This window comes from Electrona antarctica (assembly GCF_951216825.1).
Source record: "Electrona antarctica genome assembly, chromosome: 9".
Classification (NCBI taxonomy): domain Eukaryota; kingdom Metazoa; phylum Chordata; class Actinopteri; order Myctophiformes; family Myctophidae; genus Electrona; species Electrona antarctica.
The window spans coordinates 33110422-33122921 of NC_136790.1; the positions used below are offsets into that span (position 1 = coordinate 33110422).

The following is a 12500-nucleotide window of genomic DNA, read 5'->3' on the forward strand; positions in this document are numbered from 1 at the left end:
CCTCTCTCGGTCTATCTGCCTCTCTCGGTCTATCTGCCTCTCTCGGTCTATCTGCCTCTCTCGGTCTATCTGCCTCTCTCGGTCTCTCTGCCTCTCTCGGTCTATCTGCCTCTCTCGGTCTATCTGCCTCTCTCTGCCTCTCTCTGTCTGTCTGCCTCTCTCTGTCTGCCTCTCTCTATCTATCTGCCTCTCTCTGTCTGTCTGCCTCTCTCTGTCTGCCTCTCTCTGTCTATCTGCCTCTCTCTGTCTATCTGCCTCTCTCTGTCTATCTGCCTCTCTCTGTCTATCTGCCTCTCTCTGTCTATCTGCCTCTCTCGGTCTATCTGCCTCTCTCCCATTTAGGGATCACCATTTGGACACATTTTCTTAACCTGTGCTTCCAGGCATCTTCATTGTATGGGTGTAAATTAAATAGCTTTAGAGAAGAAAAGAATAACAGTATTAACTGGTTTCTCTCTCTCTCTCTTTTCCATCGCTCTCTGCTGTCATTTCTTTTGGATATAGTGCTCTGTATCACCCCTCATCCGTGCGTGTCTCTCTTTCTGTCTGTCTGTCTACCATACACCTCCAGTATAGACAAATCCATGGAGCAGTGCCCTGTAGGCCAGGTGTAGCTAATCAGTGCTGAATTGTAAAACTGCACTTAATGGTACACGTCAGTAAGTGCTGCGCCCAGGGGCCAGGGCACCCCTCCGTGGATTAGCTACACCTCACCTACAGGGTGAAAAAAATACCGATTTGCTCAGACACATATTACGTAAATTCTCCATTCATTGTCAATGGGAATTTAATTTGTCTTTGTGTAAGACGAAAATCTACACTAACTGAACATAAAAATTACATATTTCCAAAAATAGTGTAAATAGATGATTTACAAATTCAAAGCGTGTCATTAAATTGTTAATCGCGGTTAGTTGAGTGACAATTAATCATCAAGCAACATATAATGATGGCAGCCCTAGAGACCATATGAACATTACCCTAGAGACCCTAGAGACCATATAAACATAAATGTCGTGATTATTGATGAGCAAGAGGATGCTATGCACACCAAGTCCTTATAGGGGTGCCGGCCCACGGCAGAATAATCTAAAACGGTGGTTTTCAACTCTCTTCATATGAAGGTCCATTATTTCTTCAGCATTTGAGCCACGGACCACCATTTGATTTAGCCTCTCACTCAGACCCAAAACTAAAGAATATTATTCTAATCGTTAAGAAATTTAAGATCTTGTCCACAATTCCATGCTGTATTGATGTGGTACCACTGGAGAGGCAAACGTTGATCAAAATAACAATTCTTCTACATTCTCTAATTGTGTAGACTTTTTGTAAATTAAGTAATAACAATAATCTCTAGAGTTAAATATTTATACTGCTGCCAATCAGTGTTTTTGTTGGCTATTTTTAAATTTAGTCTCAGTCTTAGTCCAGTTTCAATCACCGTTGTTAGTTTTTATAGTATTTAGTCGAACTCATCCTATTTTTATTTAGTCACGTTTTAGTCGACAAAGTCGAGCATTTTAGTCTTAATCTTAGTCCAATAATCCGTAAATGTATTTGTCTAGTTTTGGTCAACAAAAACTGTTGACATTTTAGTCTAGTTTTAGTCTGACAATTATTTTAGCCCTTTACTTTTTTGTCAGCCAATATGTTTCGATCTAATCTAAAAGAATATTTCACATAGCATTTTCTGTCATCCTTTTGATGAAAAACACAATTGTAAGAAATACATCCAGATCCAGGAATAGTCCGGGAGCCGTGGGGCTGAACGTGGTTTCGTCAGATAAAGTTTATTTCTCAACTGATTCTTGTAGCTTGGGGTCACCTCTCACGAATTCAAGAGGGTGCCCAGTGATGTCCCTTGGGCAAATTTAGTTATTAACCCCTTAATGCCTGAAATACTAACAAATCCCTGAATATAAAGTTGTATGGTATTTCATGCGAATTACTTGGTCTAAATACATCAAATTTGCTTTCTACATGCGTTTGTGGATGTGGATAGGCACAATGTAGTAGATTTATGATGAATGCATTATTAATTAATGCATATTAACCCCTTCATGCCTCAAACCCCCAAATCCCATAAAATATATTGTTTAAATGCATCAAATTAGCTTTCTAGAGTGTTTATCCGCATGAATGTGGATATGTACAATATATTTGATTTCAGAATAGGGCATTTTTTAGATATTAACCCCATCATGCTTAACACAGCAAAAGCCCATAAAATAGGCCTACAATAATTAATGCAAAAGCAACAAATTTGCATTCCAAAATAAATGCTTATTTGGAAGTGGTCATGTCCACCACACCTCCTTTCCTATGAATTAACTCGATCACTTATTACTTTATTACACTTATTACTTTTATTACTTTATTACACTTATTACTGCAGGTCTTTAGGTAGATTGGTAGGGCTCAGTGGCCTGATAGATCTGTCTTTTTCCATCCAAACTACTCTCGTCTCATGCTGGTGTAAGATGCCCATCAACATTTTGCCACAAAGATGTTTAAAAGTGGGGGATCTATACATTCTCAATTAATCTGTTGATGGTAGTGCAGCTGTTTTTTTTTTTTTTGTAAACTTTATTTTTACATTTCTTCACATGACAATACACATGTATGCAAGAAAACACAAAACACACAAACATATACAGACTAGTATTCTAGTTTCCTCCATAGTTTCCTTAACTGAACAGGACCTGAAGGTCCAGATGGCACTTGCTGGAATGCCTATAGCACAAGATGAGGAGTGTGGAAATCAGACCTCAAAAGGCGGCTGTTTGTAGCTACAGTGATTGGAGGAGATATATCATGATAGGACATGGTATTTCTAGCTGACCCCCGTCTCCCTGGCATCTCTGCTGACTGACCTGATCATGACCATGATGTAATCACAGACTTCACAGTAGACCTATATCTCGAAGATTAGGTAGACATCACTGTCAGACAGGAATGTGGTTGACATCAGCTGGATGGTCCAAAGGTCTGATACATCAATGACAGTGACATCTGCATCAGCAGCATTCCTCCCGAAGTGACGTCTTCAATGTGGACGTGGCTTTCTGAATTAGATCAATCACTTCTTTTCAATGTATTTAAAGAATCGATTTTCACTCATCTTCTAACACCGTGCTCATGCTTCTAATGAGAGACCCCCATGCTTCTAATGAGAGCCCCTTGATGCATCTCAAGGGGCTTATCCTTTCAATAAAGGTATTTACATTTGCATTCCATCCTCTGTGAACATGGCAGTTAAGACTGGTGCCAGCTCATAGGCAAGGGCGTCCTCCACATGAACATCACAGTCACTAGACAGGAGTACGATGACCATTGAATAGATATAATTTAGGTCATACACTTTGGAGTGTATCATTTGAATTGGATTTGGCTGTTGTTGCCACCATCTTCAACCTGAAAAGAAATATGCTACAGTTTCACTAATACAGATGGTAGAAAGCAGATTTGATACATTTGACTTGATTATTGTGCATACAATCTCATTCTCAAAAGATATATTTTATGGCATGTTGTGGTTTCCAGGCATGAAGGGGTTAATAATATGCATTAATAAATAATGCATTAATCATACATTTTATACATTTATACAATGTGGATTGCATATCCACATTCATAAACACTGTAGAATTCAAAGTTGATGCATTTAGACCAAGTATTTTGCATGAAATACCAAAAAACTCTATTTTGGGTGGATTCTTTTGTGTTTCGGGCATTAAAGGGCTAATAACAAAAAATGCCCAAGGGATATCACTGGGCACCCTCTTGAATTATTAAGAGGTGACCTCAAGCTACAAGAATCAGTTGACAAAAAAACTTTATCTGAAGAAACCACGTTCAGCCAAAAATCACCCTTCGGTTCCCGGACTAGAATGGAACATGTTTTGATTGAATCTGCAAATATATTTGGAACCATAACCAGTCACAGAAATATCGATGCTTGCATCCTGTTTAACTACTGATCCCAGTACAGTACAACAAGACAACACCAAATGATTGGGTTCAGTTCAACCAACTGAACCCATGCAGTAGCCTACTTACAGGGTGGTTGGTTTACCAGGCTAGTAGCCTATAGACTAACAAGACAACATCAACATCTAGTTACAGAACAATGTCCAGGTCAACCACTCTGACGTGGTTTCATCAGATGATTCTCAACTGATTCTTGTAACTTGGGGTCACCGTTTAACAATTCAAGAGGTGCAATCAGGTGCTCTGAATTTCAGGGCTGTTTATTAAGCTCAGCAGTCCATATACTGAAATAACATAGGCTACTTGAACATTGACGAAGTAGAATTACAATCAGAAGAACTTTCAGAAGCATTCAACCAAGCCATTTAAATGGTGTGCCTGAATAGGAGCACAATTACCTAATTGTGCTTCAAGCGAGCATGATGGAAAACTTAATATAACCCACTGGGTTGAAAAAAGGATACATAATTGCTGTCCAAGTGTTCAGAATTCAGATCCACCATGGGGGAACAGTGGGTGACGTGGGTCTGCACAAACCTTAAAGACATAGGGAAATGAAAAATATGTTTTTCACACTTTTAGAGCATATCCAATCCAATCTATGCCAAAACAATGGGAAAATGTCAATTTGTGTGTATTTTTATATCAAAAGTCCATAATTAATTACTTCCTTTGAACGAAAATGCGATGCATGATGACGCGTCGAGGCCCGCATGAAAAAGAATTGTAACATGTTGACAGATTTTCAACCATTTTGGGCCACGGTGCGCTGCTTTTCTTTTCTACCTTTCATTACAACCACTTAAGTCTGGAGCTCTTTGGTGGAGCTGTTGCCCACGCAACCCGACTACAAATAAGCGGTTGAAGATGGATGGATGGATGGATGTACATATCCACATTCATGGATAAACACACCAAAAAGAAAGGGCTATTTGTGTAGGGCAAGGGCCCTACACAAATATATTTTATGGGATTTGGGGGTTTTCAGGCATGAAGGGGTTAATATGCATTAATTAATAATGCATTAATCATAAATCAAATACATTGTGCATATCCACATTCATAAACACTGTAGAAAGAAAATGTGATGCATTTAGACCAAGTATTTTTGCATTAAATAATATAAAGCTTTATTTTCGGGGATTTGTTTGTGTTTCGGGCATTAAGGGCTTAATAACTAAAAATGCTCAAGGGATATCACTGGGCATGCTCTTGATTATTGTTAAGAAGTGACCCCAAGCTACAAGAATCAGTTGAGAAAAAAACTTTATCTGACGAACCATGTTCACCCCCACGGCTCCCAGACTACCACACACGCACACAAACACACACACACCTGCACGCACGCACAATTGCGGGCGTGTAGAATAGATCATTTAGAAGTAATTTAGAAATATAAATGGACTTGTCTTTTAGTTCTACTCTTGTCCACTAGTCCCTCCCTGGCATTTTAGTATAGTTTTTATTTGTTGATAAAAATGTCATTATATTTAGTTTTAGTTTTAGTCATCATAGCTTAGTTTTTATCTAGTTTTTATTTGTTGACAAAATTGTCAGTATATTTAGTCATCGTTTTAGTCATCGTAGCTCATTTTTATTTTGTTTTTATTTTGTTTTCCTCAGTGAAAAAGGGCAGTTGACGAACATTTTTAGTTTTAGTTTCAGTCAACAAAAACAACACTGCTGCCAATAAGATTATTGTGGCCAAATATAATTGTGATGAACTTTTGTTGACCTCTTGCACTGCACACACACTCCAGCCGCCATATTCTGGAGGGAACATTAACCCAAAATGCTCTCTTTGCTTTGCTTCTGTCTACACTACTGAATTTGCACAAGTAGTCGTAGTAAAAGTAATAGTGTCCTTTCCAGAGACATACAGAGAATGTTAGAGAGGCATGGGCTGAAATTCCCTAAAAGGCATTTGCAGAGGGCCGGGAAATAGGACATGGGCTCAAGCCCCCTTTGATGTCTATGTATGCACGTGCAAGGCCAGGCCTTTCACAAGTTGCTCAATGATCAGCATATGTTTTCTGTTTTGGCTACACATTTCATTTACAGCCATAAAGTGTGCGATAAAGCATTTAATCTCACCCTCACTCCCTCCATGTCATAACTCTGTGCTCTCGTCTCCTTAGAATCAGACTCATGCTACCACTTTATTCTCCTCCTACACACCCTCTCTCTCTGTGATTACACACTCCATCCTACCAGTACACCTTCTATCTTGCTTCTCTTACATTCTGAGTTGATAAGAAAGATTCCAAAGGAAAGATCTGCTTCCCTTTTAATTCCGTGTGTTTGTGTGTGTGTGTGTGTGTGTGTGTGTGTGTGTGTGTGTGTGTGTGTGTGTGTGTGTGTGTGTGTGTGTGTGTGTGTGTGTGTGTGTGTGTGTGTGTGTGTGTGTGTGTGTGTGTGTGTGTGTGTGTGTGTGTGTGTGTGTGTGTGTGTGTGTGTGTGTGTGTGTGAGAGACAGGAAAACAGGTTGCCACAGGTAAACATGGGTGTGAACACGCACGCACGCGCGCATACTCTGCCAGGAAATGGACATCCTATCTGTTATGAGTAAAGGTTTGCTCAACAGATACTAAGCATCAGTAATACAGTATCGTTGGGTGTGTGTGTGTGTTACACCGCACGGTCACTGCCCGGTAGGTGATTCTAGCTAATGCTGTTGACGCCTTAAGGCCTATTCATACTCTACTATTAGGTGATCACCGGAAACTACACCATGACATCACGCCGCGGTGATAAGCAACTAACTCACCCCATCACATCTCTCTTGTTACCATCGAAACGGTGGTTAGTAACACCTTTATTACCTAAAACTAGAGTATGAATAGCCCTTTAGGCGCAGCTTTAAGTCACTAGTCTTGACACACAACCGTTAACTTTTTCCACACCTCGTTTTTTTTCGGCCGCAGCTTGCCTGGTGAGCGACCCATGGGCCTGAAATTAGAGTCTGGATGACTGATTATGGAAATAATATGGAATTTTGAAATTCCAAATGTGTAGGAACCCAGGCTGTAACCCTCAGATGGGGTATGAGTGGACCACCAGAGCCCCCCACATAGTTTAATGTTAACTTCAAAGGCAGGGTGATGGCTGGCGCTGCACTCTGGATGATATGTAAACGCGTTTTTACTTTTTTCTGATTTTTAGCTGCGTTTTTCCGTCGGTTTTCCGAAAAAACGCGTCCAGTGTGCAACCACCTTAAAAGTAAGAAAACGGTTTCACTTTTGCTTTGAAGGGTTTGGCTTTAAAAAAATAAACAAACAGCTTATCTGTGTAAGTGTGGAGGAGACGGTTAGGTTAGGACGGGAACCACAAGGAAGGCAAGTGGAAAAGACTTTCCAAAAAGACAGGTGACAACATGACTTGTGTTCTATCTCTTAGGCAGAGCTGTCACCCACCGCCATGCATGACATTTAGCCTGATGATTAATTGTCACTCAAATATGTGTTGATTAATGCACTCTGCTGTCACGTAGTATGCTTTAATGCGTAGTTAATTGCTTTTAAATGTTCAAAACATATTCATCACTTCACTATGTAATGTGCTCTAAATCAGCACGGAAAGTTCCTGAAATACTTGTAATTGTAGCCTCCAATAAGGTCACAAAGACCTATTTTCTATATGAAAAGTTGAAAACTTTAACTCCCGACTCTGATTCGAGTCAGGGACAGCCCTGCCTACTGCCTAGGCCTAAGAAGATCAATATTCAATAACCATTTGACCTACTGTATCTGTTACCCTCTGCCCCCCCCCCCCCCTCTCTCTCTGATGATAAATCAATCTGGTGTTTGCGCATTTGAGTACTGTTCCCTGCCGTATTTGAACGATGTCATCATCAGCATAATGAACTGATATATGGTCTATAAATATACTGTACTATGAACCTGCTGGCCTCCCCTCTCCTTTTGTGTTTGGATTCTGGGCGTTTGCATGTCTGAATTCTCTTCAGACATGCAAAAGTGTAGCTTTTGGGGGGGGGGGGGGGGGGGGTGAGAGGGTCGGTGGTGTCTGAGCCAGGGGTGGAGGTGGAGCCCGCTGCCCGGAGCATTCTTTCTTCACAGTCCTGAAGATTGGCCAGGCCATTTGGTGGCCGGAGCATCAAGTCTGCCTGAGAGTTCCCAGATGGGAGCAGGAGGGGGGAACCCAGTGTACTCTCTGCTGCCCCATCTGGCGGAGTCAGGTTAATGTTTGCATGCCTGGATCTTTCTTTCTAATTCCGGTATCCAAATACTAGGGGACAGAAGTCTCGATCTGAGCGTGCTCTGCTGTTAATATGGCTGATGAAGGCCTGAGTAGCTGTTTGTCAGAGACTGCTGCCGCGCTAAATGATGACATAAGACAAATCACCTTGTGAGAGCTGCGGGACTGTTTCTATAGACTTTCTTTCTAAATCTAATACAGCTGATTTTGCAATGTGTTTAACCAACCATGTCACAATTTCAGATGCCCTGATGCCCTACCCCTCTTTCTCTCCCCCTAACTCTCTCTCTCTCTCTCTCTCTCTCTCTCTCTCTCTCTCTCTCATATTTGCATAGCGTTACATAACCCTTTCTCTCCTTTACCCTGCTTACCCTCTTAATGTCCTTCCTTCAGACTCTGTTTGCTTTTATTGGTCAGTAGTAGTATGCAAACACCACTGCAGTACTACAACACCTTACCTGTGTCTGTCTCTCAGCTGTCCTACTGTCCCTGTCTCTCCTACACTGTCTCTCAGCTGTCCTACTGTCCCTGTCTCTCCTACACTGTCCGTCTCTCAGCTGTCCTACTGTCCCTGTCTCTCCTACACTGTCTGTCGCTCAGCTGTCCTACTGTCCCTGTCTCTCCTACACTGTCTCTCTCAGCTGTCCTACTGTCCCTGTCTCTCCTACACTGTCTCTCTCAGCTGTCCTACTGTCCCTGTCTCTCCTACACTGTCTCTCTCAGCTGTCCTACTGTCTCTGTCTCTCCTACACTGTCTGTCTCTCAGCTGTCCTACTGTCCCTGTCTCTCCTACACTGTCTCTCTCAGCTGTCCTACTGTCCCTGTCTCTCCTACACTGTCTCTCTCAGCTGTCCTACTGTCCCTGTCTCTCCTACACTGTCTGTCTCTCAGCTGTCCTACTGTCCCTGTCTCTCCTACACTATCTCCCTCTCAGATTTCCTCCTGTCTGTCTCAATAAGGAACCAGCAGACTGAATATTAATGCTCAGCTCACTGGTTAAAATGATGAAATATTCGCATCATTAGACCATATCTCATATGTTTTATGTCCCCTTTCCCAACAAACACACGCATGCTCTCTCTTTCCCACTACTCTAGTATGTGGTGCAGACTCAGAGGTGTCAGACAGATAGAAAGACAGACAGATTGGCGTGTTAATGGCAGACAGCTGGTCAAGATCACACCAGAGTGACATACCGTCTGTCTGTCTGTCTATGTTCTCTCTTTGTTAACCATAAACGGTGTGGTTCACACTGTGGGTCGCGGACCATCTTTTAGACCACTGGTTCTCAACGTTGTCCAAAATGAAACCTCAGCGTTATTCAACTCAGTGTAGATTTCACAGTGTAGAAATTAGTTCAAAGTATGTCAAATGGAGGGTCCGTGGTGTAATGCAGTGGTTCTCAAAGTGGGTCCTGGGCTGGGGTTTCTTCCAGGGTGTAATTTTAACCACATTATCCATTTATACATGGCTATTCAAAAACAGCAGATACAAGCTGAAGATCTTTGGAGGACATATGAAATCGTGGTCCTGGTTCATATATAATGAAATAATCACCATTTTGTCAGACAGCTCACCACCTGCAGAGCCACACCCCCCAAAACAGTCACTACATTCTATCTCTCTCTCTCTCTCTGCTGTGCCCCATGCCTTGAGCTCCCAAACCTGTTTTACTTTTTCTTTGCAGTTGGGCAGAAAGCTCTTATCTCCATATTTTAACTTTTTGTGTTTTTTTCATAAATCGATGTCCTACTTGATCATACTACAGCAGTGGTTTTAAACATTTTTCACATGTATTCGGCATTTGAGCCACAGACCACCATTTGATGAGATCTAGCCTCTCAGACCCCCTCAAGGACCACTGGTTGAGAACCACTGGTCTACTTGATCATACTACAGCGTCACACGAAAGGATCAAAAGTAGCAGATCTACAAGCTCGAAATGCGCCGCGAAGCGACACGCTTTTTAGCTTGTAGATCTGCTGCTTTTGATGCTTTTCAATTTGAATCCTGAAAAGTCACATTTTGGACATATGACGTTTCCACCCAACGATATGTTACCTTATCTACTTTCCCCTTTCAAATACCTCCTCTCTCTCTCTCTCTCTCTCTCTCTCTCCCCCCCACCCCCGTATGTCTCTCTCTCTCAGCCCAGGCTAGCCCTTGGCTAACCCTATCCATCCATCAATGCTAGATGACGGCGAAGCAATGTGAAATATGAAATGTGGAAGTAGAACCACTCCAATACTAATAATACACCTTATTTGTGCAGTACTTTCTAAAAACAGAGTTACTTATAGAAAATTACACAAATTGCGTGAGAAACATCAAAAATACTCGATCGAAGAGTCGATGATGAAACGTACTGTAATCAGATTAAAGAGAATACACAACAGACTTTATTATTTTTTACATTAGCATGGCTATACTTGTCTTGAACCCTAGCATTGTTATTTTGGAGGGAACATTCACTAGTGGAAATAGCAGATCTATAAGCTTGCAACTCGTTGTGAGCTTGTGTAGATCTGTCTGCCTCTCTCTGTCTCTGTCTCTGTCTCTGTCTCTGTCTCTGTCTCTGTCTCTGTCTCTGTCTCTCTCTGTCTCTGTCTCTGTCTCTCTCTGTCTCTGTCTCTCCCTCTCTCTGTCTCTGTCTCTCCCTCTCTCTGTCTCTCTCCCCACATCTCTCTCTCTGTTAGGCAGTAGAACAAGTAAGGATTATTGTATTGTAGGATTAGAAGGGCACGCCAGGTGACTGCACACACGCATGCACACACGCGCAGTGCGCACACACACACACACACACACACGCACATGCATACACGCACGTGCATGCACACACACACTATCATACACATGAAAGTAGAGACTTGTCTTTCTTTTGAGATATTTGGTGTTTACATAGTCATAGAGCAACATATTCTGTGGGTCTTGAAGGATTGGCTGGCAGTGGCAGCGTGGGCAGATTGTTCTAGACTAGAAACACAGGCAGTCAATGAGTTTAGCCTAACCCCAGCCTGACTATGGTCCTCACCATGGCATGTATATTAATATTTCTCATATTCTACTATACTCGTATATATATTCTACTATACAATTCTACTATACAAGTATAGTAACACACACATGCACACACCCACAGTCAGCCTTCTGTCACTGTATAGTACGTCATTTTGCTAGATGTGTTCATTTTGTTAATAACCCCCCCCCCTCTCTCTCTCTCTCTCTCTCTCTCTCTCTCTCTCTCTCTCTCTCTCTCTCTCTCTCTATATCTATCTGTGTATCTCTGTCATGCACTCGCACACTCTCTCTCTCTCTCTCTCTCTCTCTCTCTCTCTCTCTCTCTCTCTCTCTCTCTCTCACACACACACGCACGCTCGCGCACACACACAAGGCTGCATGCACCAAAAATAACATCAAAACAAGTCAGTGATCCTCTTGAAGTATACTAATTAGAGACGGGCAGGATGACTCAGATGTGTGTCAGATTAGTTTTTTTGGCCATTGAAAATGAAAGCAGCACAACATCTACTTGTGATGTCTGCAGTGTGTCATTTGTCTTGTTTAGCTTTCAGTCTTTAGTATCATCACATATCTGGAACAAACTTGACTACTACAGCTTTTTGCCGTGAATTGTCTTGAGATCTTTAATGTTCATTGTAATTGCTCTTATTGCTCTCTGTTTTATTGCAACCATAGCTCACATTTACAATGAAAACCTATATGTCCCATCCGTCCGTCACCCATGCCTCCATATATGGTCATGCCTTGTGACATGTCTCCATATATGGCCACACCTCGTGACATCACGTCTCCATATATGGTCACGCCTCGTGACATTACGTGACTTCATGAAGACCCTTAGATCTCCATATATGGTGCGTCGCGACACGTTACGCCACCATATATGGCCACCTCCATGTATGAAGATCACAACACTGACCTCATCTAACCTTGGATAACAATACATGGAGACTGGATCATTACCTAGATCTGCATATATGGTGCCGGCCAGCAACTCTACATCTGACCTCAAACCCTTAGATCTCCATATATATGGAGCTGACCTGTTCTGACATTCCTTACGTTAATCCTTCCCCACCCGTCCTTCCTGTTCTGACATTCCATATGTTGATCTGACCTCATCAAACCCTGGCCTTTACATTCAATACACGCTCCATATATGGCCAGTACAGAACTCATTCCATACAGTTGGAGGCCATCGATATTGTCCTTTTCTTTTTGCGGAGGTTTGCGTGATCTGCGCAAAAGGACAGTTAACCCATTTTGGGCGG

General features: G+C 42.0%; 1 protein-coding gene across 4 annotated transcripts in view; it reads left to right on the plus strand.

Annotated features, from left to right (window-relative positions):
* mtss1 (MTSS I-BAR domain containing 1) overlaps positions 1–12500 on the plus strand; it is an 83884-nt gene that overhangs the window by 16769 nt on the left and 54615 nt on the right. The window lies entirely within an intron of this gene.